At 46.8% G+C, this 27,689-nt stretch overlaps 1 long non-coding RNA gene across 1 annotated transcript in view; it reads right to left on the bottom strand.

Annotated features, from left to right (window-relative positions):
• Positions 1 to 27,340, bottom strand: part of LOC128701019 (uncharacterized) — a 42,403-nt gene extending 15,063 nt beyond the window's left edge. Inside the window, exons 1-2 of the long non-coding RNA XR_011391744.1 lie at positions 27,303 to 27,340; positions 58 to 251 (exon numbers count right to left, since the gene is read on the bottom strand). This is a non-coding gene — a long non-coding RNA (uncharacterized lncRNA). The remainder of the gene's footprint in view (positions 1 to 57; positions 252 to 27,302) is intronic.
• Positions 27,341 to 27,689: the final 349 nt, after the last annotated feature.

Genomic DNA, 27,689 nt, shown 5'->3' with positions numbered 1-27,689 from the left:
TATGGAGCCTCCTTGTGTGATACTCACCCTAGTGCGTAATGTATACCTCGAGTTTACCTGGAGAGGGTTTCAGGGGTCAACGCTCCCGTGGCCCGGTCTGTGACAAGGCCTCGTGGTGGCTCAGGGTCTGATCAATCAGGCTGTTACTGCTGGCCGCATGCAACCCGACGTACAAACCACAGCCCAGCTGGTCAGGTACTGACTTTAGATGCCTGTCCAGTACCTTCTTGAAGACTGTAGACACAGACACCCTGAAATTAGTCATCTCAATCTCACAAATGGCTTTTAGGACACATTTCCATATGTAAATTAACCTTGCAAGAAATTCCTAACTACATGCACAAAGGACTGACTTACTTGGAGGTAGAGAATATGCTACTAGAAATCCCCTGATTCTGCCTAAGCAAACCTAGATACCTCTGGTCCCTCTCTTCAAGATACCACGTGCAGTGAAGGACTTATTCCTGCAAGTATTCAGATGGTATTAGTATCCTTGCCTCCACCTTAAAGATGGTATTAGTATCCCTGCCTCCACCTTAAAGATGGTATTAGTATCCCTGCCTCCACCTTAAAGATGGTATTAGTATCCTTGCCTCCACCTTAAAGATGGTATTAGTATCCCTGCCTCCACCTTAAAGATCCCTGAATTCAATGAGTATTCCTTAAGCAATATTAATGGAGACACTATTATTATAATAATGGTGAAGCGCTAAACCCGTAGGATTATACAGCACCTGTGGAGGGGGATGGACGGTATTCATTCAGGGAACTGGAGCACAGATTCAATTCCCAAGATCAAGAGCCCCTCACCAGCATCAAGGAACCTTCCTTGAGGGGCCTTGGATCAAGAGCCCCTCACCAGCATCAAGGAACCTTCCTTGAGGGGCCTTGGATCAAGAGCCCCTCACCAGCATCAAGGAACCTTCCTTGAGGGGCCTTGGATCAAGAGCCCCTCACCAGCATCAAGGAACCTTCCTTGAGGGGCCTTGGATCAAGAGCCCCTCCCCAGCATCAAGGAGCCTCCCCTGAGGGGCCTTGGATCAAGAGCCCCTCCCCAGCATCAAGGAGCCTCCCCTGAGGGGCCTTGGATCAAGAGCCCCTCCCCAGCATCAAGGAGCCTCCCCTGAGGGGCCTTGGATCAAGAGCCCCTCACCAGCATCAAGGAACCTTCCTTGAGGGGCCTTGGATCAAGTGCCCCTCACCAGCATCAAGGAACCTTCCTTGAGGGGCCTTGGATCAAGTGCCCCTCACCAGCATCAAGGAACCTTCCTTGAGGGGCTAGTCTAGAAGAACATGCTGGTGTCAGACCCCCTCCAGCCTCCCTTCAAGCTGGGGGTTCATAGTTCACTGTACCTGGAGTTTACTTGGACAGGGTTCCGGGGGTAAATGCCCCCGTGGCTCGGTCTGAGACCAGGCTTCATGGTGGATCAGGGTCTGATCACCCAGGCTGTTACACAACCTGACGTATTAACCACAGCCCAGTTGGTCAGGTACTAACTTTAGGTGCCTGTCCATTGCCTTCTTGAAGACAGCCAGGGGTCTTGTTGACAGTCAGGGGTCTTGTTGACAGCCAGGGGTCTTGAAGACAGCCAGGGGTCTATTGGTAATCCCCCTTATGTATGCTGGGAGGCGACTGAACAGTCTTGGGCCCCAGACACTTAGTGTGTTGTCTCATAGTGTACTGGTGGTGCGGTTGCTTTTCATCGAGGGAATGTTACATCTCCTGCCGAGACTTTTGCTGTCATAGGGAGTGATTTTCGTGTGCAAGTTTGGTACCAATCCCTCCAGGACCTTCCAAGTGTATATTATCATGCATCTCTCTCGCCTGTGTTCCAGGGAATACAGATCAAGGATTTTCAACCGTTCCCAGTAATTTAGGTGCCTTAGTGTACTTATGTGCCGTGAAAGTTCTTTGTACATTCTCCAGGTCTGCAATGTCGCCAGCCTTGAATGGGTAAGGTCTAAGCCTAAATCAAGGTCTATGCCTTCCTATATCAAGGTCTAAGCCTATATCAAGGTCTAAGGCTACCTATATTAAGGTCTAGGCCTACATCAAGGTCTAAGCCTACCTATATCAAGGTCTAAGGCTACATTATTAATTCTAATATTAGTTACTAACAGCTTAATCCTACTTAACCTTAAACGGTCCAAACAGATCGACGTTCAAATTCGCAGCTACAAAAGTAGATCTGCTTTTTTTTTTACATATTTTCAAATATAACAAAAAAAAAGTAGATAAAAGTTTTTTACACGTTTTCAAATGTAAAACAAAAAAGAAGATCTACATTTTTTTACATACTTTCAGATGTTGAAAAAACGTATATATACGTTTGTACCATTTAAGGGTTAAGAGCTTCCATAAAGGGTAAATTTATCAAGTAACAAACCCACCGCCTCAGTCATCTGGTGTTTGTTATGGTGGATGAAACTACAGTGAACCCGGTCCCTGGAATTTTGGGGACCGAATAAATTCCCACAGGGACACGAGGGATGCGAGTGTTGTAACTTTGTGTTCTGTTATAGCTATTAAGTACATAAGAACATAAGAAGGAAGGAACACTGCAGCAGGCCTACTGGCCCATGCGAGGCAGGTCCAAGTCTCCTACTGGCTTAAGCCAATGCCCCAACCTAGTCAGGTCAGGTCTCATTCACTTAAGGAAGGAACACGACAACTGACCTAGTAGCACAAGCTAGTCAGGTCCAACTCACACCCACCCACACCCACTCATGTATTTATCTAACCTATTTTTAAAACTACACAACGTTTTAGCCTCAATAACTGTACTCGGGAGTTTGTTCCACTCATCCACAACTCTATTACCAAACCAGTACTTTCCTATATCCTTCCTGAATCTGAATTTTTCCAACTTAAAACCATAGCTGCGCGTCCTGCCTAGGCTAGATATTTTCAGCACGTTATTTACATCCCCTTTATTTATTCCTATTTTCCATTTATACACCTCGATCATATCCCCCCTAATTCTAAGCCTTTCTAGAGAGTGCAGATTCAGAGACCTCAGTCTATCCTCATAGGGAAGATTTCTGATACATGGGATCAACTTTGTCATCCTCTTTTGTATGTCAAAGTTGATCTCATGTATCAGAAATCTTCCCTATGAGGATACTGAGGTCCCTGAATCTGCACTCTCTAGAAAGTAGTAGTTTGAGAGGAGGGTTTGTACTTGAGTTAAAGGTTCTGTGTATATAGTAAGTACAATAAGAGTGCATATTTTGTATATTAAGTAAGTTCAAGAAGGAACACTGCAGCAGGCCTACTGGCCCATGCGAGGCAGGTCCAAGTCTCCCACCGGCTTAAGCCAATCCTCTAACGTAGTTAAGTCAGGTCACATTCACTTAAGGAAGGAGCACGGCATCTGACCTAGTAGCACAAGCTAGTCAGGTCCAACTCAAACTCACCCACACCCACTCATGCATTTATCTAACCTTTTTTTAAAACTACACAACGTTTTAGCTTCTATAACTGTACTCGGGAGTTTGTTTCACTCATCCACAACTCTATTAACAAACCAGTGCTTTCCTATATCCTTCCTGAATCTGAATTTTTCCAACTTGAAACCATTGCTGCGAGTCCTGTCTAGGCTAGATATTTTTAGTACGCTATTTACATCCCCTTTATTCCTGTTTTCCATTTATACACCTCAATCATATCCCCCCTAATTCATCGCCTGTCATTCATTCATTCATTAGAGGTTCGCCGGTACTTCCAGCCCGGGTCTTCTCCATATGGTGACCCGGCTCCATCGCCTGTCTATAGAGTGCAGATTCAGGGTCTCAGTCCATCCTCATAGTGCAGATTCAGGGCCTCAGTCTATCCTCATAGTGCAGATTCAGGGCCTCAGTCTATCCTCATAGGGAAGGTTTCTGATACATGGGAACAACTTTGTCATCCTCCTTTGTACGCTTTCCAGAGTATTTTTATCCATTCCGTAATACGGTGACCAAAACTGTGCAGCATAGTCTAGATGAGACCTAACCAAGGATATATAAAGTTGAAGAACAACCTGAGGACTCCTATTATTAATACTTCTTGATATAAAGCCGAGGGTTCTGTTCGCTTTATTGCGAAGAGTGGAGGTGTTGTCTAGCGCAGGAATTGATCAACACACAGCAGAATTTTTTTGGGTTATTAATGGTTTAAGGTGATTAGTTATAGTAGATCCCTAAGGCCAAATACCATAGATATTTGTGCCACAATAATATGTCACATTAGTAGCATTTGTGTCCATTTAACTAAGAAATCTTGGCTGTAAGGGTCACGATGCCTTGTGATGTATGAACCCTACCACCAGGTATGTTAATGTTACTACTGCCTCCACTCCTACCAGGGCTTACTGTTAGACTGACTACCAGCACTTCTATTATTGTTAATACTAATACTAACACCATTACCACCATTAGTATTACTGCAAATCTTACCAGTGCTTCCAATACTACTATTGTTGAAGATTGAAACACTTGTGCAACTTATGGGAATCTTTATTGAAGAAACGTTTTGCCACACAGTGACTTCATCAGTCCCATACAGAGAAAATTGCAAAGAGAGGAGTTTGAAGTAATCAGTCACTTAGCCTGGAGTCGATGTGTTCAGTCCATCACCCTTGTAGAAAGTACAGCATAGGGACGGAGAAGTGGCTTATATACTGTGGTCAAGTGAGTGGAAGCAGGAGGCGGCGGGGTCATAGTGTAAGTAGGTCTACGTCCAAAGGTTGGACAAGTGTTGAAGAATTCCTTGTATAACAATCAAGATCCCATGATGTTGCAGTGTCTGACAGATGTGATAAATGGTTTTAAACCTTCGGACGAACACCTACTTACACTACTGGATGGTCCCACTATGACCCCGCTGCCTCCTGCTTCCACTTACCTGACTACAGTATATGAGCCACTTCTACGGCTCTATGCTGTACTTTCTACAAGACAGATGTACTGAACACATCGACTCTAGGCTGAGGGACTGATTACCTCAAACTACTCCTCTCCTTACACCTTTCTGCTTTGTATTGGACTGATGAAGCCACTGTGTGGCGAAACTTTTCTTCAATAAAGATTTCCATATGCTGCATAATTGTCTCAGTCTTCAACTTGTCAGTTTAAAACCATTTATCACTACTATTGTTATTATTACTACTACTATTGCTGCTGCTGCTGTCTATACCACTACTACTGTTTTTTGAAACTTGGTCGACTGACGTTCTTGGTAATTTCACCCCTCCCCCCCACCATCCATGGTTTTTACGACCCGTCTTGTGGTCTATTATACTTTTTGACCCTTGGTCTGACTTGATACTCGTCCAAGAGAAACTAAAAGATCGTCTGGAATTGCTTCTCCATTGTTGATTTTCATCATTATATTTTAAATAGTTTTATATGTTTTAGGAAGGTTAAGAACACAACTGGAGAATGTGCTATATGCATTATGAACGCATATAGCAGATGCACCCCATACCCAGCCTGTGGGTGCACCCCATACCCAGCCTGTGAGTGCACCCCATACCCAGCCTGTGAGTGCACCCCATACCCAGCCTGTGGGTGCACCCCATACCCAGCCTGTGGGTGCACCCTGACTCTACAAAACTAACTATTGTGGCAACGTTTCACTCTCAAGGAACTTGGTCAAGCCGTACACACACAGCTTGATAAAGCTCCTGGAGAGTGAAACGTTGCCACAATAAAATGTCACATCAGTTGCACTTGTGTCCTTTTACCTAACATATTGTGGGTAATTCTACCAACATTAATACAAAACTATGTAAATGTAACAACTTGTGCCTACCTAAATAAGCTTAACAGTAGTACAGTGGACCCCCAGTTTACGATGTTTCTCTCCAGAAGTATGTTCAGGTGCCAGTACTGACCGAATTTGTTCCCATAAGGAATATTGTGAAGTACATTAGTCCATTTCAGACCCCCAAACATACACGTACAAACGCACTTACATAAATACACTTACATAATGGGTCGCATTGGGAGGTGATCGTAAACTGGGGGTCCACTGTAATAGTAACAATATTTGTAGCTGAAATAATAGTATCAGTACAAAAAACAATGGGGAAATTGCAACAAGTTAACCTTCAATAATAAAGTTCAACAGGAACTTAAAAAAGACATGACCAGCAACTCCATTATTCCTATTGGTCAATGTTTGGTAAGAAATCAGAAGTAAATAAAAAATCTGGCTAAGAGACTGGTCATCTATCAAGGTTGGAGGGTAGATCTAATAATTAACTCGACAATTTAGTCTCCAGGACAGTTGTCACCTCTGTAGTCGACAGATAAAGTCTACTCCCCGAGGAAAACATCTCATGAATCATGATAGTGTCACAATGTCTCTCACCAACCTGGTATTCTATAATATTTATATAAAAACATAATACAAGCTAGAGAAATGTGGCCTAGGAAAAAATGAATCAAAGCTACGGTCAGTCAGGTGCAGTAGATAGTGGTCTCAAAACAACTCAGGTTAGACCGAAACGTTTTAAGTTTCCTCCCCAAGTATCACTTTTATCAAGTTAGTAAACAAAGCAACTTTAGACTTGTCAAAGATATAAAATATGTGTAACACCCACAGCAACCACTGCCCACAGCAACCACTGCCCACAGCAACCACTGCCCACAGCAACCACTGCCCACAGCAACCACTGCCCACAGCAACCACTACCCACAGCAACCACTGCCCACAGCAACCACTACCCACAGCAACCACTGCCCACAGCAACCACTGCCCACAGCAACCACTCCCCACAGCAACCACTGCCCACAGCAACCACTGCCCACAGCAACCACTACCCACAGCAACCACTACCCACAGCAACCACTACCCACAGCAACCACTGCCCACAGCAACCACTGCCCACAGCAACCACTACCCACAGCAACCACTACCCACAGCAACCACTACCCACAGCAACCACTGCCCACAGCAACCACTGCCCACACCAACCACTGCCCACAGCAACCACTACCCACAGCAACCACTGCCCACAGCAACCACTGCCCACAGCAACCACTGCCCACAGCAACCACTACCCACACCAACCACTACCCACAGCAACCACTACCCACACCAACCACTGCCCACAGCAACCACTACCCACAGCAACCACTACCCACAGCAACCACTACCCACAGCAACCACTACCCACAGCAACCACTACCCACAGCAACCACTGCCCACAGCAACCACTACCCACAGCAACCACTGCCCACAGCAACCACTGCCCACAGCAACCACTGCCCACAGCAACCACTACCCACAGCAACCACTACCCACAGCAACCACTACCCACAGCAACCACTGCCCACAGCAACCACTACCCACAGCAACCACTGCCCACAGCAACCACTGCCCACAGCAACCACTACCCACAGCAACCACTACCCACAGCAACCACTACCCACAGCAACCACTACCCACAGCAACCACTGCCCACAGCAACCACTACCCACAGCAACCACTACCCACAGCAACCACTACCCACAGCAACCACTACCCACAGCAACCACTACCCACAGCAACCACTACCCACAGCAACCACTACCCACAGCAACCACTACCCACAGCAACCACTACCCACAGCAACCACTGCCCAAAGCAACCACTACCCACAGCAACCACTGCCCACAGCAACCACTGCCCACAGCAACCACTGCCCACAGCAACCACTGCCCACAGCAACCACTACCCACAGCAACCACTACCCACAGCAACCACTGCCCACAGCAACCACTGCCCACAGCAACCACTACCCACAGCAACCACTACCCACAGCAACCACTGCCCACAGCAACCACTACCCACAGCAACCACTGCCCACAGCAACCACTGCCCACAGCAACCACTGCCCACAGCAACCACTACCCACAGCAACCACTGCCCACAGCAACCACTGCCCACAGCAACCACTACCCACAGCAACCACTACCCACAGCAACCACTACCCACAGCAACCACTACCCACAGCAACCACTGCCCACAGCAACCACTACCCACAGCAACCACTACCCACAGCAACCACTACCCACAGCAACCACTACCCACAGCAACCACTACAACACTACCCACAGCAACCCCGACCCACAGCAACCACTTCCCACAGCAACCAATACCCACAGCAACCACTGCCCACAGCAACCACTGCCCACAGCAACCACTGCCCACAGCAACCACTGCCCACAGCAACCACTACCCACAGCAACCACTACCCACAGCAACCACTGCCCACAGCAACCACTGCCCACAGCAACCACTACCCACAGCAACCACTACCCACAGCAACCACTGCCCACAGCAACCACTACCCACAGCAACCACTGCCCACAGCAACCACTGCCCACAGCAACCACTGCCAACAGCAACCACTACCCACAGCAACCACTGCCCACAGCAACCACTACCCACAGCAACCACTACCCACAGCAACCACTACCCACAGCAACCACTGCCCACAGCAACCACTGCCCACAGCAACCACTGCCCACAGCAACCACTGCCCACAGCAACCACTACCCACAGCAACCACTACCCACAGCAACCACTACCCACAGCAACCACTACCCACAGCAACCACTGCCCACAGCAACCACTACCCACTGCCCACAGCAACCACTACCCACAGCAACCACTACCCACAGCAACCACTACCCACAGCAACCACTGCCCACAGCAACCACTACCCACAGCAACCACTACCCACAGCAACCACTGCCCACAGCAACCACTACCCACAGCAACCACTGCCCACAGCAACCACTGCCCACAGCAACCACTGCCCACAGCAACCACTGCCAACAGCAACCACTACCCACAGCAACCACTGCCCACAGCAACCACTACCCACAGCAACCACTACCCACAGCAACCACTACCCACAGCAACCACTGCCCACAGCAACCACTACCCACAGCAACCACTACCCACAGCAACCACTACCCACAGCAACCACTACCCACAGCAACCACTGCCCACAGCAACCACTACCCACAGCAACCACTACCCGCAGCAACCACTACCCACAGCAACCACTGCCCACAGCAACCACTACCCACAGCAACCACTACCCACAGCAACCACTGCCCACAGCAACCACTACCCACAGCAACCACTGCCCACAGCAACCACTGCCCACAGCAACCACTGCCCACAGCAACCACTGCCAACAGCAACCACTACCCACAGCAACCACTGCCCACAGCAACCACTACCCACAGCAACCACTACCCACAGCAACCACTACCCACAGCAACCACTGCCCACAGCAACCACTGCCCACAGCAACCACTGCCCACAGCAACCACTGCCCACAGCAACCACTGCCCACAGCAACCACTGCCCACAGCAACCACTACCCACAGCAACCACTACCCACAGCAACCACTACCCACAGCAACCACTACCCACAGCAACCACTACCCACAGCAACCACTGCCCACAGCAACCACTACCCACAGCAACCACTACCCACAGCAACCACTACCCACAGCAACCACTGCCCACAGCAACCACTACCCACAGCAACCACTACCCACAGCAACCACTGCCCACAGCAACCACTGCCCACAGCAACCACTGCCCACAGCAACCACTACCCACAGCAACCACTACCCACAGCAACCACTACCCACAGCAACCACTACCCACAGCAACCACTACCCAAAGCAACCACTACCCACAGCAACCACTGCCCACAGCAACCACTACCCACAGCAACCACTACCCACAGCAACCACTGCCCACAGCAACCACTGCCCACAGCAACCACTGCCCACAGCAACCACTACCCACAGCAACCACTACCCACAGCAACCACTACCCACAGCTACCACTGCCCACAGCTACCACTGCCCACAGCAACCACTACCCACAGCAACCACTGCCCACAGCAACCACTACCCACAGCAACCACTGCCCACAGCAACCACTGCCCACAGCAACCACTGCCCACAGCAACCACTACCCACTGCAACCACTACCCACAGCAACCACTGCCCACAGCAACCACTACCCACAGCAACCACTACCCACAGCAACCACTACCCACAGCAACCACTACGCATAGCAACCACTACCCACAGCAACCAATACCCACAGCTACTACTGCCCACAGCAAAAACTACCCACATCAACCACTACCCACAGCAACCACTACCCACAGCAACCACTACCGACAGCAACCATTACCGACAGCAACCACTACCCACACCAACCACTACCCACACCAACCACTACCCACACCAACCACTACCCACAGCAACCACTACCCACAGCAACCAATACCCACAGCTACTACTGCCCACAGCAAAAACTACCCACAGCAACCACTACCCACAGCAACCACTGCCCACAGCAACCACTGCCCACAGCAACCACTACCCACAGCAACCACTACCCACAGCAACCACTACCCACAGCAACCACTACCCACAGCAACCACTACCCATAGCAACCACTACCCACAGCAACCAATACCCACAGCTACTACTGCCCACAGCAAAAACTACCCACAGCAACCACTACCCACAGCAACCACTACCCACAGCAACCACTACCGACAGCAACCATTACCGACAGCAACCACTACCCACAGCAACCACTACTCACAGCAACCACTACCCACAGCAACCACTACCCACAGCAACCACTACCCACAGCAACCACTACCCACAGCAACCACTACCCACAGCAACCACTACCCACAGAAACCACGTACAATAACAGACTGCACACAGCTTCTGAAGGTGGTTGGTGCGTTGCCAGGCCCACAGTTCGACGTACACACTATGTCTTCTGGGGAGATTACTCTCCCCTGCTATATGCAGTTATAATGCATATAGCAGATTCATAATGCATATAGCAGATCCTCCAGTTCTATACCTTATCTATCCTACTTAACACCACCTAAACCTGTAAGTTATTTTGACAAACTGGAGTATGTAGCACACTCCAGGTACAGGCCTCACTAATTTACAGAGCAGTGACGGCGCAGGGGGGGAGGGTCTAGGTAAGATCAAGGGGAGTATAGGTAAGATCAAGGGGAGTCTAGGTAAGATCAAGGGGTCTAGGTAAGATCAAGGGGTCTAGATACGATCAAGGGGTCTAGGTAAGATCAAGGGGTCTAGGTAAGATCAAGGTTTCTAGATAAGATCAAGGAGTCTAGGTAAGATCAAGGGGTCTAGATAAGATCAAGGGGTCCAGGTAAGATCAAGGGTTCTAGGTAAGATCAAGGGTTCTAGGTAAGATCAAGGGGTCTAGGTAAGATCAAAAGGTCTAGATAAGCTCAAGGGGTCTAGGTAAGATCAAGGGATCTAGATAAGATCAAGGGGTCTAGGTAAGATCAAGGGGTCTAGATAAGAACAAGGGGTCTAGAAAAGATCAAGGGATCTAGGTAAGAATAAGGGGTCTACATAAGATCAAGGGGTCTAGGTAAGATCAAGGGGTCTAGGTAAGATCAAGGGGTCTAGGTAAGATTAAGGGGTTTAGATAAGATCAAGGGGTCTAGGTAAGATGAAGGTGTCTAGGTAAGATCAAGGGGTCTAGGTAAGATCAAGGGGTTTAGATAAGATCAAAGGGGTCTAGGTAAGATCAAGGGGTCTAGATAAGATCAAGGGGTCTAGGTAAGATCAAGGGATCTAGGTAAGATCAAGGGATCTAGGTAAGATCAAGTGGTCTAGGTAAGATCAAGGAGGGTCTAGGTAAGATCAAGGGGGTCTAGGTAAGATCAAGAGGGGTCTAGGTAAGATCAAAGGGTCTAGGTAAGATCAAGGGGGTCTAGGTAAGATCAAGGGGGGTCTAGTAAGATCAAGGGGGGTCTAGGTAAGATCAAGGGGTCTAGGTAAGATCAAGGGGGCTCTAGGTAAGACCAAGGGGTCTAGGTAAGATCAAGGGGAGTCTAGGTAAGATCAAGGGGGTCTAGGTAAGATCAAGGGAGGTCTAGGTAAGACCAAGGGGTCTAGGTAAGATCAAGGTGGTCTAGGTAAGATCAAGGTGGTCTAGGTAAGATCAAGGTGGTCTAGGTAAGATCAAGGTGGTCTAGGTAAGATAAAGGTGGTCTAGGTAAGATCAAGGGGTCTAGGTAAGAACAAGGTGGTCTATGTAAGATCAAGGGGTCTAGGTAAGAATAAGGGGTCTAGAAAAGATCAAAGGGTCTAGGTAAGATCAAGGGGTCTAGATAAGATCAAGGGATCTAGGTAAGCTCAAGGGGTCTAGATAAGTTCAAGGGGTCTAGGTAAGATCAAGGGGTCTAGGTAAGATCAAGGGGTTTAGATAAGATCAAGGGGTCTAGGTAAGATGAAGGGGTTTAGATAAGATCAAGGGGTCTAGGTAAGATCAAGGGGTCTAGATAAGATCAAGGGGTCTAGGTAAGATCAAGGGATCTAGGTAAGATCAAGGGGGGTCTAGGTAAGGTCAAGGAGGGTCTAGGTAAGATCAAGGGGGTCTAGGTAAGATCAAGAGGGGTCTAGGTAAGATCAAGGGGGGTCTAGTAAGATCAAGGGGGGTCTAGTAAGATCAAGGGGTCTACGTAAGATCAAGGGGGGTCTAGGTAAGATCAAGGGGAGTCTAGGTAAGATCAAGGGGTCTAGGTAAGATCAAGGGGTCTAGGTAAGATCAAGGGGTCTAGGTAAGATCAAGGGGTCTAGGTAAGATCAAGGGGTCTAGGTAAGATCAAGGGGTTTAGATAAGATCAAGGGGTCTAGGTAAGATCAAGGGGTTTAGATAAGATCAAGGGGTCTAGGTAAGGTGAAGGGGTTTAGATAAGATCAAGGGGTCTAGGTAAGATCAAGGGGTCTAGATAAGATCAAGGGGTCTAGGTAAGATCAAGGGATCTAGGTAAGATCAAGGGATCTAGGTAAGATCAAGGAGGGTCTAGGTAAGATCAAGGGGGTCTATGTAAGATCAAGAGGGGTCTAGGTAAGATTAAAGGGTCTAGGTAAGATCAAGGGGGTCTAGGTAAGATAAAGGGGGGTCTAGTAAGATCAAGGGGGGTCTAGGTAAGATCAAGGGGTCTAGGTAAGATCAAGGCGGGTCTAGGTAAGACCAAGGGGTCTAGGTAAGATCAAGGGGAGTCTAGGTAAGATCAAGGGGGTCTAGGTAAGATCAAGGGAGGTCTACGTAAGACCAAGGGGGGTCTAGGTAAGATCAAGGGGTCTAGGTAAGATCAAGGGGTCTACGCAAGATCAAGGGGTATATGTAAGATCAAGAGGGGTCTAGGTAAGATCAAGGTGGTCTAGGTAAGATCAAGGGGGGTCTATGTAAGATCAAGGGGGGTATAGGTAAGATCAAGAGGTCTAGGTAAGATCAAGGTGGTCTAGGTAAGATCAAGGGGGTCTAGGTAAGATCAAGGGGGTCTAGGTAAGATCAAGGGGGGTCTAGTAAGATCAAGGGGTCTATGTAAGATCAAGGGGGGTCTAGGTAAGACCAAGGGGTCTAGGTAAGATCAAGGGGAGTCTAGGTAAGATCAAAAGGTCTAGGTAAGATCAAGGGGGGTCTAGGTAAGACCAAGGGGTCTAGGTAAGATCAAGGGGAGTCTAGGTAAGATCAAGGGGGTCTACGTAAGATCAAGGGAGGTCTAGGTAAGACCAAGAGGAGTCTAGGTAAGATCAAGGGGTCTAGGTAAGATCAAGGGGTCTAGGCAAGATCAAGGGGTCTATGTAAGATCAAGGGGGTCTACGTAAGATCAAGGTGGTCTAGGTAAGATCAAGGGGGGTCTAGGTAAGATCAAGGGGGGTCTAGGTAAGATCAAGAGGTCTAGGTAAGATCAAGGTGGTCTAGGTAAGATCAAGGTGGTCTAGGTAAGATCAAGGTGGTCTAGGTAAGATCAAGGTGGTCTAGGTAAGATCAAGGTGGTCTAGGTAAGATCAAGGGGGTCTAGGTAAGATCAAGGTGGTCTAGGTAAGATCAAGGTGGTCTAGGTAAGATCAAGGTGGTCTAGGTAAGATCAAGGTGGTCTAGGTAAGATCAAGGTGGTCTAGGTAAGATCAAGGGGGTCTAGGTAAGATCAAGGGGGTCTAGGTAAGATCAAAGTGGTCTAGGTAAGATCAAGGTGGTCTAGGTAAGATCAAGGTGGTCTAGGTAAGATCAAGGGGGTCTAGGTAAGATCAAGGGGGTCTAGGTAAGATCAAAGTGGTCTAGGTAAGATCAAGGTGGTCTAGGTAAGATCAAGGGGGTCTAGGTAAGATCAAGGTGGTCTAGGTAAGATCAAGGGGGTCTAGGTAAGATCAAGGGGGTCTAGGTAAGATCAAGGTGGTCTAGGTAAGATCAGTCTACAAAGTCTCTGTGAATATATACTGTGTAACCCAATTTTAAAACAAATGCTCCCCCCCAGACACCCCCCAGACAACCCCCCAGATACCCCCCAGACACCCCCCAGACACCCCCCAGACAACCCCAGACACCCCCCCAGACAACCCCCAGACACCCCCAGACAACCCCCAGACACCCCCAGACACCCCCCCAGAAAACCCCCAGACACCCCCCCAGAAAACCCCCAGACAACCCCCAGACACCCCCCCAGACAACCCCAGACACCCCCAAGACACCCCCCAGACACCCCCCAAGACACCCCCAGACACCCCCCAGACACCCCCCAAGACACACTAATACAGACTCTGGAGTGGTAAGCGCTAAACCCACAAGGTTATGCTACTGAAAATATTTTTGAGACTTCCAAGCATAAAATTACTTGGCCAGGTCCTCTACAACTTGGCCAGGTCCTCTACAACTTGGCCAGGTCCTCTACAACTTGGCCAGGTCATCTACAACTTGGCCAGGTCATCTACAACTTGGCCAGGTCCTCTACAACTTGGCCACGACCTCTACAACTTGGCCAGGTCCTCTACAACTTGGCCAGGTCCTCTACAACTTGGCCACGTCCTCTACAACTTGGCCAGGTCCTCTACAACTTGGCCAGGTCCTCTACAACTTGGCCACGACCTCTACAACTTGGCCAGGACCTCTACAACTTGGCCAGGTCCTCTACAACTTGGCCACGACCTCTACAACTTGGCCACGTCCTCTACAAATTGGCCACGTCCTCTACAACTTGGCCACGTCCTCTACAACTTGGCCACGTCCTCTAAAACTTGGCCACGTCCTCTACAACTTGGCCACGTCCTCTACAACTTGGCCACGTCCTCTACAACTTGACCACGTCCTCTACAACTTGGCCACGACCTCTATAACTTGGCCACGTCCTCTACAACTTGGCCACGACCTCTACAACTTGGCCACGACCTCTACAACTTGGTCACGACCTCTACAACTTGACCACAACCTCTACAACTTGGCCACGACCTCTACAACTTGGCCACGACCTCAACAACTTGGCCACGACCTCAACAACTTGGCCACGACCTCAACAACTTGGCCACGACCTCAACAACTTGGCCACGACCTCTACAACTTGGCCACGACCTCAACAACTTGGCCACGACCTCTACAACTTGGCCACGACCTCAACAACTTGGCCACGACCTCTACAACTTAGCCACGACCTCTACAACTTGGCCACGACCTCTACAACTTGGCCACGACCTCTACAACTTGGCCACGACCTCTACAACTTGGCCACGACCTCAACAACTTGGCCACGACCTCAACAACTTGGCCACGTCCTCTACAACTTGGCCACGTCCTCTACAACTTGGCCACGTCCTCTACAACTTGGCCACGTCCTCTACAACTTGACCACGTCCTCTACAACTTGGCCACGACCTCTATAACTTGGCCACGTCCTCTACAACTTGGCCACGACCTCTATAACTTGGCCACATTCTCTATAACTTCGTCACGTCCTCTACAACTTGACCACAACCTCTACAACTTGGCCACGACCTCTACAACTTGGTCACGACCTCTACAACTTGGCCACGACCTCAACTTGCCCACGACCTCTACAACTTGGCCACGACCTCTACAACATGGCCACGACCTCTACAACTTGGCCACGACCTCTACAACTTGGCCACGACCTCTACAACTTGGCCACGACCTCTACAACTTGGCCACGACCTCTACAACTTGGCCACGACCTCTACAACTTGGCCACGACCTCTACAACTTGGCCACGACCTCTACAACTTGGCCACGACCTCTACAACTTGGCCACGACCTCTACAACTTGGCCACGACCTCTACAACTTGGCCACGACCTCAACAACTTGGCCTCGACCTCAACAACTTGGCCACGACCTCAACAACTTGGCCACGACCTCTACAACTTGGCCACGACCTCAACAACTTGGCCACGACCTCTACAACTTTGCCACGACCTCTACAACTTGGCCACGACCTCTACAACTTGGCCACGACCTCTACAACTTGGCCACGACCTCTACAACTTGGCCACGACCTCTACAACTTGGCCACGACCTCTACAACTTGGCCACGACCTCAACAACTTGGCCACGACCTCAACAACTTGGCCACGACCTCAACAACTTGGCCACGACCTCAACAACTTGGCCACGACCTCAACAACTTGGCCACGACCTCTACAACTTGGCCACGACCTCAACAACTTGGCCACGACCTCTACAACTTGGCCACGACCTCTACAACTTGGCCACGTCCTCTACAACTTGGCCACGTCCTCTACAACTTGGCCACGACCTCTACAACTTGGCCACGACCTCTACAACTTGGCCACGACCTCTACAACTTGGCCACGACCTCTACAACTTGGCCACGACCTCTACAACTTGGCCACGACCTCTACAACTTGGCCAGGTCCTCTACAACTTGGCCAGGTCCTCTACAACTTGGCCACGACCTCTACAACTTGGCCACGACCTCTACAACTTGGCCACGACCTCTACAACTTGGCCACGACCTCTACAACTTGGCCACGACCTCTACAACTTGGCCACGTCCTCTACAACTTGGCCACGACCTCTACAACTTGGCCACGACCTCTACAACTTGGCCACGACCTCTACAACTTGGCCACGACCTCTACAACTTGGCCACGACCTCTACAACTTGGCCACGACCTCTACAACTTGGCCACGACCTCTACAACTTGGCCACGAACTCTACAACTTGGCCACGTCCTCTACAACTTGGCCACGACCTCTACAACTTGGCCACGACCTCTACAACTTGGCCACGACCTCTACAACTTGGCCACGACCTCTACAACTTGGCCACGTCCTCTACAACTCCAACTTGGCCACGACCTACAACTTGGCCACGTCCTCTACAACTTGGCCACGACCTCTACAACTTGGCCACGACCTCTACAACTTGGCCACGACCTCTACAACTTGGCCACGACCTCTACAACTTGGCCACGACCTCTACAACTTGGCCACGACCTCTACAACTTGGCCACGACCTCTACAACTTGGCCACGACCTCTACAACTTGGCCACGACCTCTACAACTTGGCCACGTCCTCTACAACTTGGCCACGACCTCTACAACTTGGCCACGTCCTCTACAACTCTACTAAAATGATGTGACATTTCTGAGGATGTGTCATTGATTATCCGGCTATAATATATTATCCGGCTATAATATATTATCCGGCTATAATATATTATCCGGCTATAATATATTATCCGGCTATAATATATTATCCGGCTATAATATATTATCCGGCTATATTATCCGGCTATAATATATTATCCGGCTATATTATCCGGCCATAATATGTTATCCGGCTATATTATCCGGCTATATTATCCGGCCATAATATATTATCCGGCCATAATATATTATCCGGCTATAATATATTATCCGGCTATATATTATCCGGCTATAATATCCGGCTATATATTATCCGGCTATAATATATTATCCGGCTATAATATATTATCCGGCTATAATATATTATCCGGCTATATTATCCGGCCATAATATATTATCCGGCTATATTATCCGGCCATAATATATTATCCGGCTATATTATCTGGCTATAATATGTTATCCGGCTATATTATCCGGCCATAATATATTATCCGGCTATATTATCCGGCCATAATATATTATCCGGCTATAATATATTATCCGGCCATAATATATTATCCGGCCATAATATATTATCCGGCTATATTATCCAGCTATAATATATTATCCGGCTATAATATATTATCCGGCTATATTATCCGGCCATAATATATTATCCGGCTATATTATCCGGCTATATTATCCGGCTATATTATCCGGCTATATTATCCGGCCATATATTATCCGGCTATATTATCCGGCCATAATATATTATCCGGCTATAATGTCCGGCTATATTATCCAGCTATAATATATTATCCGGCTATAATATATTATCCGGCTATATTATCCAGCTATATATTATCCGGCTATATTATCCGGCCATAATATATTATCCGGCTATAATATATTATCCGGCTATAATATATTATCCGGCTATATTATCCGGCCATAATATATTATCCGGCTATAATATCCGGCTATATTATCCAGCTATAATATATTATCCGGCTATAATATATTATCCGGCTATATTATCCAGCTATAATATATTATCCGGCTATATTATCCAGCCATAATATATTATCCGGCTATAATATATTATCCGGCTATAATATATTATCCGGCTATATTATCCGGCTATAATGTATTATCCGGCTATATTATCTGGCCATAATATATTATCCGGCTATATTATCCGGCTATAATATATTATCCGGCTATATTATCCGGCTATAATATATTATCCGGCTATAATATATTATCCGGCTATATTATCCGGCCATAATATATTATCCGGCTATATTATCCGGCCATAATATATTATCCGGCTATATTATCCGGCTATAATGCTATAATATATTATCCGGCTATATTATCCGGCCATAATATATTATCCGGCTATATTATCCGGCCATAATATATTATCCGGCTATAATATATTATCCGGCCATAATATATTATCCGGCTATATTATCCGGCCATAATATATTATCCGGCTATATTATCCGGCTATAATATATTATCCAGCTATATTATCCGGCTATAATATATTATCCGGCTATAATATATTATCCGGCCATAATATATTATCCGGCTATAATATATTATCCGGCTATAATATATTATCCGGCTATATTATCCGGCCATAATATATTATCCGGCTATATTATCCGGTTATATATTATCCGGCCATATATTATCCGGCTATAATATATTATCCGGCTATATTATCCGGCCATAATATATTATCCGGCTATATTATCCGGCTATAATATATTATCCAGCTATATTATCCGGCTATATATTATCCGGCTATAATATATTATCCGGCTATATTATCCGGCTATATTATCCGGCTATATATTATCCGGCTATATTATCCGGCCATAATATATTATCCGGCTATATTATCCGGCCATAATATATTATCCGGCCATAATATATTATCCGGCTATAATATATTATCCGGCTATATTATCCGGCCATAATATATTATCCGGCTATATTATCCGGCTATAATATATTATCCAGCTATATTATCCGGCTATAATATATTATCCGGCTATATTATCCGGCTATATTATCCGGCCATAATATATTATCCGGCTATATTATCCGGCTATAATATATTATCCGGCCATAATATATTATCCGGCTATAATATATTATCCGGCTATATTATCCGGCCATAATATATTATCCGGCTATATTATCTGGCTATATTATCCGGCCATATTATCCGGCTATATTATCCGGCCATATTATCCGGCTATATTATCCAGCCATATTATCCGGCCATATTATCCGGCTATATTATCCGGCCATATTATCCGGCCATATTATCCGGCCATATTATCCGGCCATATTATCCGGCTATATTATCCGGCTGTATTATCCGGCCGTATTATCCGGCCATATTATCCGGCCATATTATCCGGCTATATTATCCGGCCATATTATCCGGCCATATTATCCGGCCATATTATCCGGCTATATTATCTGGCCATATTATCCGGCTATATTATCCGGCCATATTATCCGGCCATATTATCCGGCTATATTATCTGGCTATATTATCCGGCTATATTATCCGGCCATATTATCCGGCTATATTATCCGGCCATATTATCCGGCCATATTATCCGGCCATATTATCCGGCTATATTATCCGGCTATATTATCCGGCTATATTATCCGGCTATATTATCCGGCCATATTATCCGGCTATATTATCCGGCCATATTATCCGGCTATATTATCCGGCTATATTATCCGGCTATATTATCCGGCTATATTATCCGGCTATATTATCCGGCTATATTTATCCCGTCATGTGAAGCTAAAACTTTGGTTGTTTAGTTTTAAAAATAGATTAGACATACGAGTGCTTGAGCTGGACCTGCCTAGCATGGGTCAATAGGCCTGTTTGTGCTCTTTTTTTGTGTTAATAATGGATATGCCTGATTTAATAAGTTGTTCTTACACCCGGCATCAAGACCACTGCCAGTACCTTCATTACACACTAATCTTAATATAATTGTTAACTCGGTAGATTAACACAGAATTATCCAGTCAAGTATGGGCCAGTAGGCCTACTGCAGTGTTCTTCCTTTATGTTCTAAGTCAGGATGACATCTGACATTTACATTAGGATATTTATACTCCCCAGGATGAGACCCATACCAGTAGGCCTTCTGCAGTGTTCCTCCTTTATGTGAACAGTGCTACTGGATATAAGGGAACATGTCCACGTGTGCCCGGGATCGAATCTCGGTTCTTCAGTTGACGCCCCTACCTGGAGTATACCTGGAGGGGGTTTCGGGGGTCAACGCCCCCACGGCCCGGTGTGTGACCAGGCCTCATGGTCGATAAGGGCCTGATCAACCAGGCTGTTACTGTTGGCCGCACACAACCCAACGTAGGAAGCACAGCCCGGCTGGTCAGGTACTGACTTTAGACGCCTGTCCAGCGCCTTCCTGAAAACAGCCAGGGGTCTATTAGTAATCCCCCGCATGTGTGCTAGAAGGCAGCCAACTGACCCATAATACATCACACATTTCATCTCAGCTTCCTACACTCTTGCAAGATGGGTATCACCTGCTTAATATAGACTAACTTAAACTTCTAAAAATGTAATCAGTCTTCAGTTCTAAGATTTACAACCAATTTCTCCAATGTTTATCTCCACCCCATTCAAGGTAACCTATAGAATACATTCCTCATTATTTCCTGGCCAGAGATTTCATCTCTGGTCGGGAGATAATGATACTTCCCACTAAGCTACTTATGATATCAATTACTTACAATATTTCCTATACCTTCCCAGCACCTTCCAACCTAACATAAGTATCTCCTTCATCAACCAAACTTCTGGGCACTTGTAACCTGGAAATACCTTACAAGGGGGCCCCGCTTACCTTTGACGATGCCTATAACTGCTGCATCTCCACATAACATTTACTAGAGTGGTTGTCTCCACGCCTCAGACTGATCAATGTTGCTGTGATGATCAATGTTGCAGCAGACACAGCCTGGCACAGCACTCCTCAGACCGATCAATGTTGCTGTGATGATCAATGTTGCTGTGATGATCAATGTTGCAGCAGACACAGCCTGGCACAGCACTCCTCAGACTGATCAATGTTGCTGTGATGATCAATGTTGCTGTGTTGATCAATGTTGCAGCAGACAGCCTGGCACAGCACTCCTCAGACTGATCAATGTTGTGTTGATCAATGTTGCAGCAGACACAGCCAGGCACAGCACTCCTCAGACTGATCAATGTTGTTGTGTTGATCAATGTTGCAGCAGACACAGCCAGGCACAGCACTCCTCAGACTGATCAATGTTGTTGTGTTGATCAATGTTGCAGCAGACACAGCCAGGCACAGCACTCCTCAGACTGATCAATGTTGTTGTGTTGATCAATGTTGCAGCAGACACAGCCAGGCACAGCACTCCTCAGACTGATCAATGTTGTTGTGTTGATCAATGTTGCAGCAGACACAGCCAGGCACAGCACTCCTCAGACTGGTCAATGTTGCTGTATTGATCAATGTCGCAGCAGACACAGCCAGGCACAGCACTCCTCAGACTGGTCAATGTTGCTGTGATGATCAATGTTGCAGCAGACACAGCCTGGCACAGCACTCCTCAGACTGGTCAATGTTGCTGTGATGATCAATGTTGCAGCAGACACAGCCAGGCACAGCACTCCTCAGACTGATCAATGTTGCTGTGATGATCAATGTTGCTGTGATGATCAATGTCGCAGCAGACACAGCCTGGCACAGCACTCCTCAGACTGATCAATGTTGCTGTGATGATCAATGTTGCTGTGATGATCAATGTCGCAGCAGACACAGCCTGGCACAGCACTCCTCAGACTGATCAATGTTGCTGTGATGATCAATGTTGCTGTGATGATCAATGTCGCAGCAGACACAGCCTGGCACAGCACTCCTCAGACTGATCAATGTTGCTGTGATGATCAATGTTGCAGCAGACACAGCCAGGCACAGCACTCCTCAGACTGATCAATGTTGCTGTGATGATCAATGTTGCAGCACACACAGCCTGGCACAGCACTCCTCAGACTGATCAATGTTGCTGTGATGATCAATGTTGCAGCAGACACAGCCTGGCACAGCACTCCTCAGACTGATCAATGTTGCTGTGATGATCAATGTTGCAGCAGACACAGCCTGGCACAGCACTCCTCAGACTAATCAATGTTGCTGTGATGATCAATGTTGCAGCAGACATAGCCTGGCACAGCACTCCTCAGACTAATCAATGTTGCTGTGATGATCAATGTTGCAGCAGACACAGCCTGGCACAGCACTCCTCAGACTGATCAATGTTGCTGTGATCAATGTTGCAGCAGACACAGCCTGGCACAGCACTCCTCAGACTAATCAATGTTGCTGTGATGATCAATGTTGCAGCAGACACAGCCTGGCACAGCACTCCTCAGACTGATCAATGTTGCTGTGTTGATCAATGTTGCACCAGACACAGCCTGGCACAGCACTCCTCAGACTGATCAATGTTGCTGTGTTGATCAATGTTGCAGGAGACACAGCCTGGCACAGCACTCCTCAGACAGGTCAATGTTGCTGTGTTGATCAATGTTGCAGCAGACACAGCCTGGCACAGCACTCCTCAGACAGGTCAATGTTGCTGTGTTGATCAATGTTGCAGCAGACACAGCCAGGCACAGCACTTCTCAGACTGATCAATGTTGCTGTGATGATCAATGTTGCAGCAGACACAGCCAGGCACAGCACTCCTCAGACTGATCAATGTTGCTGTGATGATCAATGTTGCAGCAGACACAGCCAGGCACAGCACTCCTCAGACTGATCAATGTTGCTGTGATGATCAATGTTGCAGCAGACACAGCCTGGCACAGCACTCCTCAGACTGGTCAATGTTGCTGTGATGATCAATGTTGCTGTGATGATCAATGTTGCTGTGATGATCAATGTTGCAGCAGACACAGCCTGGCACAGCACTCCTCAGACTGATCAATGTTGCTGTGATGATCAATGTTGCAGCAGACACAGCCTGGCACAGCACTCCTCAGTCTGATCAATGTTGCTGTGATGATCAATGTTGCAGCAGACACAGCCTGGCACAGCACTCCTCAGACTGGTCAATGTTGCTGTGATGATCAATGTTGCTGTGATGATCAATGTTGCTGTGATCAATGTTGCAGCAGACACAGCCTGGCACAGCACTCCTCAGACTGATCAATGTTGCTGTGATGATCAATGTTGCAGCAGACACAGCCTGGCACAGCACTCCTCAGACTGATCAATGTTGTTGTGTTGATCAATGTTGCAGCAGACAGCCTGGCACAGCACTCCTCAGACTGATCAATGTTGTTGTGTTGATCAATGTTGCAGCAGACAGCCTGGCACAGCACTCCTCAGACTGATCAATGTTGTGTTGATCAATGTTGCAGCAGACACAGCCAGGCACAGCACTCCTCAGACTGATCAATGTTGTTGTGTTGATCAATGTTGCAGCAGACACAGCCAGGCACAGCACTCCTCAGACTGATCAATGTTGTTGTGTTGATCAATGTTGCAGCAGACACAGCCAGGCACAGCACTCCTCAGACTGATCAATGTTGTTGTGTTGATCAATGTTGCAGCAGACACAGCCAGGCACAGCACTCCTCAGACTGATCAATGTTGTTGTGTTGATCAATGTTGCAGCAGACAGCCTGGCACAGCACTCCTCAGACTGGTCAATGTTGCTGTATTGATCAATGTCGCAGCAGACACAGCCAGGCACAGCACTCCTCAGACTGGTCAATGTTGCTGTGATGATCAATGTTGCAGCAGACACAGCCTGGCACAGCACTCCTCAGACTGGTCAATGTTGCTGTGATGATCAATGTTGCAGCAGACACAGCCAGGCACAGCACTCCTCAGACTGATCAATGTTGCTGTGATGATCAATGTTGCTGTGATGATCAATGTCGCAGCAGACACAGCCTGGCACAGCACTCCTCAGACTGATCAATGTTGCTGTGATGATCAATGTTGCTGTGATGATCAATGTCGCAGCAGACACAGCCTGGCACAGCACTCCTCAGACTGATCAATGTTGCTGTGATGATCAATGTTGCTGTGATGATCAATGTCGCAGCAGACACAGCCTGGCACAGCACTCCTCAGACTGATCAATGTTGCTGTGATGATCAATGTTGCAGCAGACACAGCCAGGCACAGCACTCCTCAGACTGATCAATGTTGCTGTGATGATCAATGTTGCAGCACACACAGCCTGGCACAGCACTCCTCAGACTGATCAATGTTGCTGTGATGATCAATGTTGCAGCAGACACAGCCTGGCACAGCACTCCTCAGACTGATCAATGTTGCTGTGATGATCAATGTTGCAGCAGACACAGCCTGGCACAGCACTCCTCAGACTAATCAATGTTGCTGTGATGATCAATGTTGCAGCAGACATAGCCTGGCACAGCACTCCTCAGACTAATCAATGTTGCTGTGATGATCAATGTTGCAGCAGACACAGCCTGGCACAGCACTCCTCAGACTGATCAATGTTGCTGTGATCAATGTTGCAGCAGACACAGCCTGGCACAGCACTCCTCAGACTAATCAATGTTGCTGTGATGATCAATGTTGCAGCAGACACAGCCTGGCACAGCACTCCTCAGACTAATCAATGTTGCTGTGATGATCAATGTTGCAGCAGACACAGCCTGGCACAGCACTCCTCAGACTGATCAATGTTGCTGTGATGATCAATGTTGCAGCAGACACAGCCTGGCACAGCACTCCTCAGACTGGTCAATGTTGCTGTGATGATCAATGTTGCAGCAGACACAGCCTGGCACAGCACTCCTCAGACTGGTCAATGTTGCTGTGATGATCAATGTTGCAGCAGACACAGCCAGGCACAGCACTCCTCAGACTGATCAATGTTGCTGTGATGATCAATGTTGCAGCACACACAGCCAGGCACAGCACTCCTCAGACTGATCAATGTTGCTGTGATGATCAATGTTGCAGCAGACACAGCCAGGCACAGCACTCCTCAGACTGATCAATGTTGCTGTGATGATCAATGTTGCAGCAGACACAGCCTGGCACAGCACTCCTCAGACTGGTCAATGTTGCTGTGATGATCAATGTTGCTGTGATGATCAATGTTGCTGTGATGATCAATGTTGCAGCAGACACAGCCTGGCACAGCACTCCTCAGACTGATCAATGTTGCTGTGATGATCAATGTTGCAGCAGACACAGCCTGGCACAGCACTCCTCAGTCTGATCAATGTTGCTGTGATGATCAATGTTGCAGCAGACACAGCCTGGCACAGCACTCCTCAGACTGGTCAATGTTGCTGTGATGATCAATGTTGCTGTGATGATCAATGTTGCTGTGATCAATGTTGCAGCAGACACAGCCTGGCACAGCACTCCTCAGACTGATCAATGTTGCTGTGATGATCAATGTTGCAGCAGACACAGCCTGGCACAGCACTCCTCAGACTGATCAATGTTGCTGTGATGATCAATGTTGCAGCAGACACAGCCAGGCACAGCACTCCTCAGACTGATCAATGTTGCTGTGATGATCAATGTTGCAGCAGACACAGCCTGGCACAGCACTCCTCAGACTGATCAATGTTGCTGTGATGATCAATGTTGCAGCAGACACAGCCAGGCACAGCACTCCTCAGACTGATCAATGTTGCTGTGATGATCAATGTTGCAGCAGACACAGCCTGGCACAGCACTCCTCAGACTGATCAATGTTGCTGTGATGATCAATGTTGCAGCAGACACAGCCTGGCACAGCACTCCTCAGACTGGTCAATGTTGCTGTGATGATCAATGTTGCTGTGATGATCAATGTTGCAGCAGACAATATAAACAAACATCAACTTATATACACAAACATTATAAACATTACAATATAAACATAAACATTACAATATAAACATTATAAACATTACAATATAAACATAAACATTACAATATAAACATTATAAACATTACAATATAAACATTATAAACATTACAATATAAACATTACAAACATTACAATATAAACATTATAAACATTACAATATAAACATTACAATATAAACATTATAAACATTACAATATAAACATTACAATATAAACATTACAATATAAACATTATAAACATTACAATATAAACATTACAATATAAACATTACAATATAAACATTATAAACACTACAATATAAACATTACAATATAAACATTATAAACATTACAATATAAACACAAACATTACAATATAAACATTACAAACATTACAATATAAACATTATAAACATTAACTTATATACACAAACATTATAAACATTACAATATAAACATTATAAACATTACAATATAAACATTACAATATAAACATTATAAACATTACAATATAAACATTATAAACATTACAATATAAACACAAACATTACAATATAAACATTACAAACATTACAATATAAACATTATAAACATTAACTTATATACACAAACATTATAAACATTACAATATAAACATTACAATAAAAAAAGTAGTCCAGAACTACATAGATATTTATGGGTTATGTAGTGTGAGTTATTGTTTGATCCGAGGAAGAGGAGTAGCTCCAGTTCCTCACATCAAAACCCGTCCACAAAGGTCAATCCCCCCCGCCCCCCTCCAAGACATTATACTCCAAAGACTAGTAAAATAATTTAGTGACCAAACTGGTGTCGGGGACCAGGAGCTGCACTTCAACTTTGCTGTTGTACTGACAAATACATCACTAGACAATACTTACATTATTTAGGTGTATTAAGAGGCTGAGGAAGCGGTAAATTATTATTATTATAATCAAAAAGAAGCGCTAAGCCACAAGGACTATACAGCGCTGCAGGGCAGGAAGGAAGCGAGGGCATCAGGTGGCAAAAGGGAGATGGATGAGCAACAGGTTACGGATAACAGCGGGGCAGTGGATGGTGAAAGGGTAAAGGGTAGCAAGAGACTGAACCAGAAAGGGCTGAGGGGAGTGCGAAAAGTATCATCAGAGTTTGTGGAGTAAATCAGTCGTTGTCAAGAAGTCAATGAGAGAGTCAGGATTAAAGGAGGGTCCATCAGCAAGAAGGGAAGGTAAAGAGAGAGTAGGAGAACGAAGACGACGTTGGAGGTAAATTCTGCGTGCTCGTTG

The sequence above is a fragment of the Cherax quadricarinatus genome, chromosome 8 (assembly GCF_038502225.1).
Source record: "Cherax quadricarinatus isolate ZL_2023a chromosome 8, ASM3850222v1, whole genome shotgun sequence".
Lineage (NCBI taxonomy): Eukaryota > Metazoa > Arthropoda > Malacostraca > Decapoda > Parastacidae > Cherax > Cherax quadricarinatus.
This window is presented reverse-complemented; position numbering and strand designations above follow the sequence as displayed.